This window comes from Marmota marmota, unplaced genomic scaffold (genome assembly GCF_001458135.2).
Source record: "Marmota marmota marmota unplaced genomic scaffold, marMar, whole genome shotgun sequence".
NCBI classification, from domain to species: Eukaryota; Metazoa; Chordata; class Mammalia; order Rodentia; family Sciuridae; genus Marmota; species Marmota marmota.
Window position 1 is genome coordinate 67,168,694 of NW_026000174.1, and position 6,468 is coordinate 67,175,161.

The window sequence follows — 6,468 nt, forward strand, 5'->3', positions numbered from 1 at the left end:
GGGGGGGGGGGGGGGGGGGCGGTCCCGCAGAGGAATGCGCATGTGCCGACTCGTCCGACTACTTTAGGTGGTTGGGAAGAATTTAAAGGGACAGTATCACATCAAACTTCGTAGAAGGCTTTCAGAGGAATCAAGTCAGCGTGGTATCTGTAGCATGCTTCTGTGGAAACAAGTGAACAAACATTTGCGTTTTATGAAACCCTTTACCATTCTGTATGTCATTTAAACTTCTTAACTCTCTAAAGTAGTGATTATTGTCATCAATTTACAGGTTTAGGGAGGTTGCTGGGTCCACCAGGAAGGTCTTTTATTCCACTCCTCACCAAGGAATGTGCCACAGAAGATTAGCTGACCCACCCTTCTCTCCGCAGGTGGTCAGGCCTTGGGGCCCTCTCTAGAATAATAATAGCTTTTCATATCTCTAATCCTAAAATCAATAAAGATTGGATTCTACCTCGTTCCAGAGAGGCATTCATTGTTTTTGAACAGCCTGTGAGTGGAGAACGGTTTTTACATTTTTAAATGGATGGGGTGGGGTGGGAAATCAAAAGAATTGACATTTCATGACATGAAAAATCATATTTCAGTGTCCATGAATACAATCTTATTGGAATATGGCCATACTCTCTTCGAATGCTGTTCTGTGCTCTTTTCTAGCTGCATTGGCAGAGTCATACACTTGAAGCAGAGGCCTGCGAAGCCCAAAATATTTGTTTTCTGGCCCTTTACAGAAAAACTTTGCTGACTCTTCCATCATGGGAGACCTCAGGGGTCCTCTGATAAATGATTATTCTATTTTAGCTTTACTAAGGAGTTGGAATCTATTTAAGTCTAATGCCAAAAGTCAGCTGGAAGCATGGGTGACCAACCACCCTGGCCCAGGGGGTCAGGGATCTGGATCCCAATCCCAGGCCTTGGTGTCCTGAGGCAAGTCACCACTCTTCTGTAAGCCTGGATTTTATCCCTGTACCCTTTGGTGAGGATAGTAGGCTCATTACATGGAGAAGGCTGAGGATCAGCCTCCAAGAGATTCCAGGAGACATTGGGAAGGCCCCGTTGGGGGAAGTGGGCTGACATGGCCATTCAAAAGGTATTTGTGGAATGATTCAAGAGAATTCTGTCTTCCATGACAGGTTAGGGGCAGGGCTGTGCTCATCAGTTGTTTATTAAACGAATACTAATAAAAACAATAGACCCTATGAATTGAGATCATGTGATGTTCTCTGTCCTCGTGACCTTACACACATTATTTCTTCTGCTCTTCTCCATAAGCTCATTACGTATACCCCCATTTTGTGGGAGAGGAAACTGAGGCTGCATGCCCAAGTGCCTGTGGAGCAACTGAATGAATGAGTTCCACTGTACCACAGGCGCTGGGCACAGAAGGGTATATTCTCCAAGAGTCCAGGAAAGTGTCCAGTCTAGCAGGGGCAATCACGACTCCCCTGCTGTGAGATTGGGAGCACTACCTGCAGTGGGACACAGGATCACTCCCTAGTCCCAGTGTTCCCTGAGGTGGCAGGGCCAGGCTGTGCTCACATCTGCTCTCATTGTAACTTGATTGGCTACCACATGTGCCTCTTAGGAGTAAGTGCCTGGGAGTCCACCCCTGAGCCCAATTCCCAGTACAGTGTGGGAGCCACAGCACGGCACTAGGACAGAGAGGGGACACAAAGTTCCTTCTGCCACCTTCCCCAGATAATTCACCACAAGCTCCAAAGAAAACTAACTCCAAAGAGTGGTGCCCAACCGAGCCTAGGCCCTGGAGCAGCCGGAAGCAAATCAGTGAACACAAAATACTGGCAGAATAAAAGAGCCAGTAGCCTCTTGGGAGGGAAGGTGGTGTTGAGGTCCCCGCTGGGGTGTTTCTGGGATGGAGTCCCAGGCCCCACTTCAGGTCCCAGCTGTCCCAAATACGTAGGCCCCGGAACCACATCGGAGGACTTCTACTGGATGACAATACTGGATCCCAGGATCCAGTTTCCCAGGAAACTCAAGGGGTCTGGGGAAGGATGCAGCCAGGATTCCTCCCCAGAGGGAAAACAGGGAGGGACAGGCTTTTGCCCAAGGGGTCCTAGGAGGGGCACCTTAGATAAGGTGGAAACACAACAAAGGTGCTCTAGGCTTCAGGGGACTTCAGAATCTCCCTAGGGAAGCCTACCTTTCGGGATCCCACCTGTAGGGTCAGGATGGGTGTGGAAAGAGTTGTGGCTTTTGATTTGGCCCTTGATGGAGGCCTGGATTTTGTCAGAGGGAAGAGTTTTCTAGAAGGAAGATAAGCTAGAACACAAGGCTGGGTGGGGTTGGAGGGAGGATTCCAGGAAATGGCAAAGAACAGGGGTCCAGGCCAAAGGAGCTCATTGAGGGTAGCTCAGAGGCAATCAGATACAGTGAGATCTTGATGCACCTGAAAAGAAGTTCTTATCTGAGTATACTAAACACCACTGAGTTGACCGGCAGGGTGGCACACGCCTATAATCCCAACTAGTTCAGGAGGCTGAACTAGAAGGATCCCAAGTCAAGGCCAGCCTGGGGCAACTTAATAAGACCATGTTTCCCTCCCCCCCCCAAAAAAAAAGTTCTGGGGATGTACCCAGGATGGTGGGGTGCCCTGGGTTCAACCCCCAGACTGAACGAAACAAAGCAGGAACCACTGAATCCTACAACTAAAATGGATGAAGTTTTTTTCATATTTTCTTTTGTTTTGAATATATTTCCGTCACTGCATATATCACAATGTGATACATTTTGTTTGAATTGTAGTAAAACACGCCATATAAACTTTACCATCTTACCAGGGACAGTGGCATGTGCCTGTAATCCCAGTTGCTGGGGAGGCTGGGGTAGAAGCATCATAAGTTTGAGGCCAGCCTGGGCAACTTAGGGAGACCTTGTCTCAAAATAAAAAATTTAAAAGGGGTTTGGGGTTGTGGCTTGGCAGTAGAGCACTTGCCTAGCATGTGTGAGGCACTAGGTTTGATCCTCAGCACCACATAAAAATGGATAAATAAAATAAAGGTATTGTGTGAAAAAAAAATGCTGAGGCTAACTTTGATTCACTATCCTCCTGCCTCAGCCTCCCAAGCTGCTGGGAAATGCAGTCCATCCTAAGGCCTGCAGTCCCCCTCCCATCTCTTGCTGTCTGCGGTGACATCATGGTCTGTGGTTTAAAGGGCCAGTCCTGGAGTGGCAAAGCANTATTTTTTTTTTTTTTAATTTAAAGGGATAGGGCTGAGGATGTGGCTCAAGCGGTAGCGCGCTTGCCTGGCATCCGTGCGGCCCGGGGTTCAATTCTCAGCACCACATACAAACAAAGATGTTGTGTCTGCCGAAAACTAAAAAAAAAATAAATAAATATTAAAATTCTCTCTCTCTCTCTCTCTCTCTCTCTCTCTCCCCTCTCTCTCTTTAAAAAAAAAAAATTTAAAGGGATAGAGATGTAGCTCAGTGATAGAGTTATTGCCTAGTATGTGAAAGGCCCTGGGTTCAATCTCTGGTACAGAAAAAGAAAAAAAAAATAAAATAAAAGAACTTTTCCCAGCCTTTTTGTTTTGATACCAGGGATTGAATCCAGGGGCACTTAACCACTGAGCGACACCCCCAGCCCTTTTTATATTTTTTATTTAGAGACAGGGTCTTGATAAATTGCTGAGGCTGGGGCTGGGGTTGTGGCTCAGAGGTAGAGTGCTCGCCTGGTACGTACAAGGCCCTGGGTTCGCTCCTCAGCACCACATAAAAATAAACAAATAAAATAAAGGTATTGTGTGAAAAAAAAATGCTGAGGCTAACTTTGATTCACTATCCTCCTGCCTCAGCCTCCCAAGCTGCTGGGATTACAGATGTGTGCCACCATGCTAAGCTTTCTTCCCATCTTATGCTGTTTTTGTTTTGTTTTGTTTGTATCAGGGATTGAACCTGGGGGTGGGGTGCCAACAACGGAGCCATATCACTAGCCCTTTTTGTTTTTAATTTTGAGACAGGGTCTTCTAAGTTGTTTAGACCCTCACTAAATTGCTGAGGCTGGCCCCATACTCATGGTCCTCCTGCCTCAGCTTCCTACATCACTAGGATTATAGGTCGGCACCACCATGACTGGCTCACCTTAATTAATGCTGTTCTTAAGTGTACAGTTTGGTACTTTAGGTATATTCACACTGTTGTGTACGCCATCCTCAGACCTTTTTCATCTGGCAATACTGACATAATATACCCATTAAACAACTAAAAAATTGGTAAACTTTACGGTATGTCTATGACATCTCAAGAGAGATATTAAAAATAGAAGAAAAAAAATTTTAACACTGCACCCCCCAGTTGACATTGTGCTTATTTTGAGACCAAGTTCAAATGTCACTTCTGGAGCTGGCGGGTAGCTCAGCATCAGAGTGCTTCTAGCATGGGAGAGGGCCCAGGCTGACCCCCAGCACCAGACACACACACATATATACTTTCTCTCTCTCTCTCTCTCTCTCTCTCTCTCTCTCTCACACACACACACACACACACACACACACACACACACATACACAATACCCCCCCAAACAAATATCACTTCTAGAATCTTATGACTCTCTTCTGCCCTTTTCGTACCCAATCCTCAAACAGAGCACCTACTTTGGACAAAGCCCCCACCCTCCATGGTTACCCTGGCCTTCAGACCATAGTACAGGGGTCTACAGTGGGAGGCTGAAGTTAGCTGGGAGGTGGAGGCCTGGTCCCTGGTGGCTGTATTCTAGAGGAGAGGCATACTGGGGATGGACCAGGGACACTTTACCACTGATCTACATCCCAGCCCTTTTAATTTAATGTTATTATTATTATGATTACTGAGACAGGGTTCTCACTAAGATGCCAAGGCTGGCCTCAAGCTTGTGATCCTCCTATCTCAGACTCCCCAGTTGCTAGAATTACAGGAGTGCACCTCTGCCCTCAGTCCTGGTCACTGCTTTTGATGATAGGCTGTGTGACCTTGGGCAAGACAATCTTGCCTGAACCTCCAGCTCCCCGCCTGGCAGTAGGAGGCTCTGTGGGTCTGTTCCTCTCATTTGTTGTGCATATGGGAAAGTCTTTGCCTTCTGAGCCTGGAGGTGAGTAAGCAGAGAGATTTGGGACTCCCCTTTGCAGATGAAGACACCAAGGGCAAAGCTGATGAAGATTTCTGAGCAAGGGGGGCGCTGTCTAGGTCTCCAGGGATAAGGTCCTGGATCCCACCCAGGAAACTGTGGCCCTTAGTAAAGGCCTCTGCCTTCTGTTGCTCTAGAAGGTGGGTATCTCTGGAGCACCCAGGTTTCCTCTGTAGCATGGAATGGTCACAAGGGCTCAAAGCAAGGTGGCACAGACTCTAAAAAGGCCCCAGAACCTCCCTGACCTCATTGTCCAGCTTCATTACCCTCTCCTGCTGCTCAGCATAGACCAGTTGTTCATCCAGACAAAACTTCAGGGTGGAGATTTCACAGCAGTTCGGGGAAATAAAGAGAAGGTGGGGACCCCAGGTTTCAGTAAGGGAGCCCAGGACTGCAGACTGGGAACTTCTGTCCAGAATATCAAACTTCTGGAATTCTAGCTGTGCCTTGGATACCAAGCCATACGGTTTTGTACCTTCCTCCCCAGCACATCTTGAGGACAGGATGGCTGGAGACATCCACCTGGGAAGTCAGGCTGCTTGGGGTGGGTGGCAGCTCCGGAGGAGCACCTGCTCTGATGCTTTGCCACTCCAGGACTGGCCCTTTAAACCACAGACCATGATGTCACCGCAGACAGCAAGAGATGGGAGGGGGACTGCAGGCCTTAGGATGGACTGCATTTCCCAGCAGCCTCTGGCAAACCACACCCCTCCCAGCAGGCATTGGGGCACATTGGACTATTAACTGGTCCAGTGCCGGTTACAGAGGGTTTCGAAGTGCCAGGCCATTCGGGGGCGAGGGCGGGGGTTTTATGAGGATGGCCTGGGAGCACAGATGGCCCAGGTCAAATTCTCCGGCCTGCTATAGCGCGCTGGGCCTCCTTCCTGCCAGCGTACTGGCATCATTCTCAGTTTCCTGGTGCAAACTCCTGCGTCCTCCTCTTTCCCTACGCAGAATCCAGGCATCCAGCCCCGGCTGGAGCCCGTCCCATTCCGTTCTCCGGGTTCCAGAGCCTCAGCCCCTGCCGCGGAGGCCGCCCTCAGGTGTTACCCCTTCGCTCTGGTCGCTCCCTTTAAGCGCGGGGCGGGGACTACATTTCCCAGCGGCCCCGGGTCCTTCCTGACGCAGCCCCCCCAGTCGCGGGGAGGTGCGGGCCGGGAGGGGGGAGGTGACTTGATGTCATCCTGAGCAGCTGGGCGGCGGGTGCCGGTGCGCCCGGAGCCGGGGCTCCCCCTGCGCTGCGCCGCGCGGCACCCGAGTCCGGGACGTCAGCAGAGGTCCGCGCGCTGCCCGGGCCAGCCCCGAGCCCGCCGTGCGCCCGGCCCCGACGCGGGGCCGTGCAGCC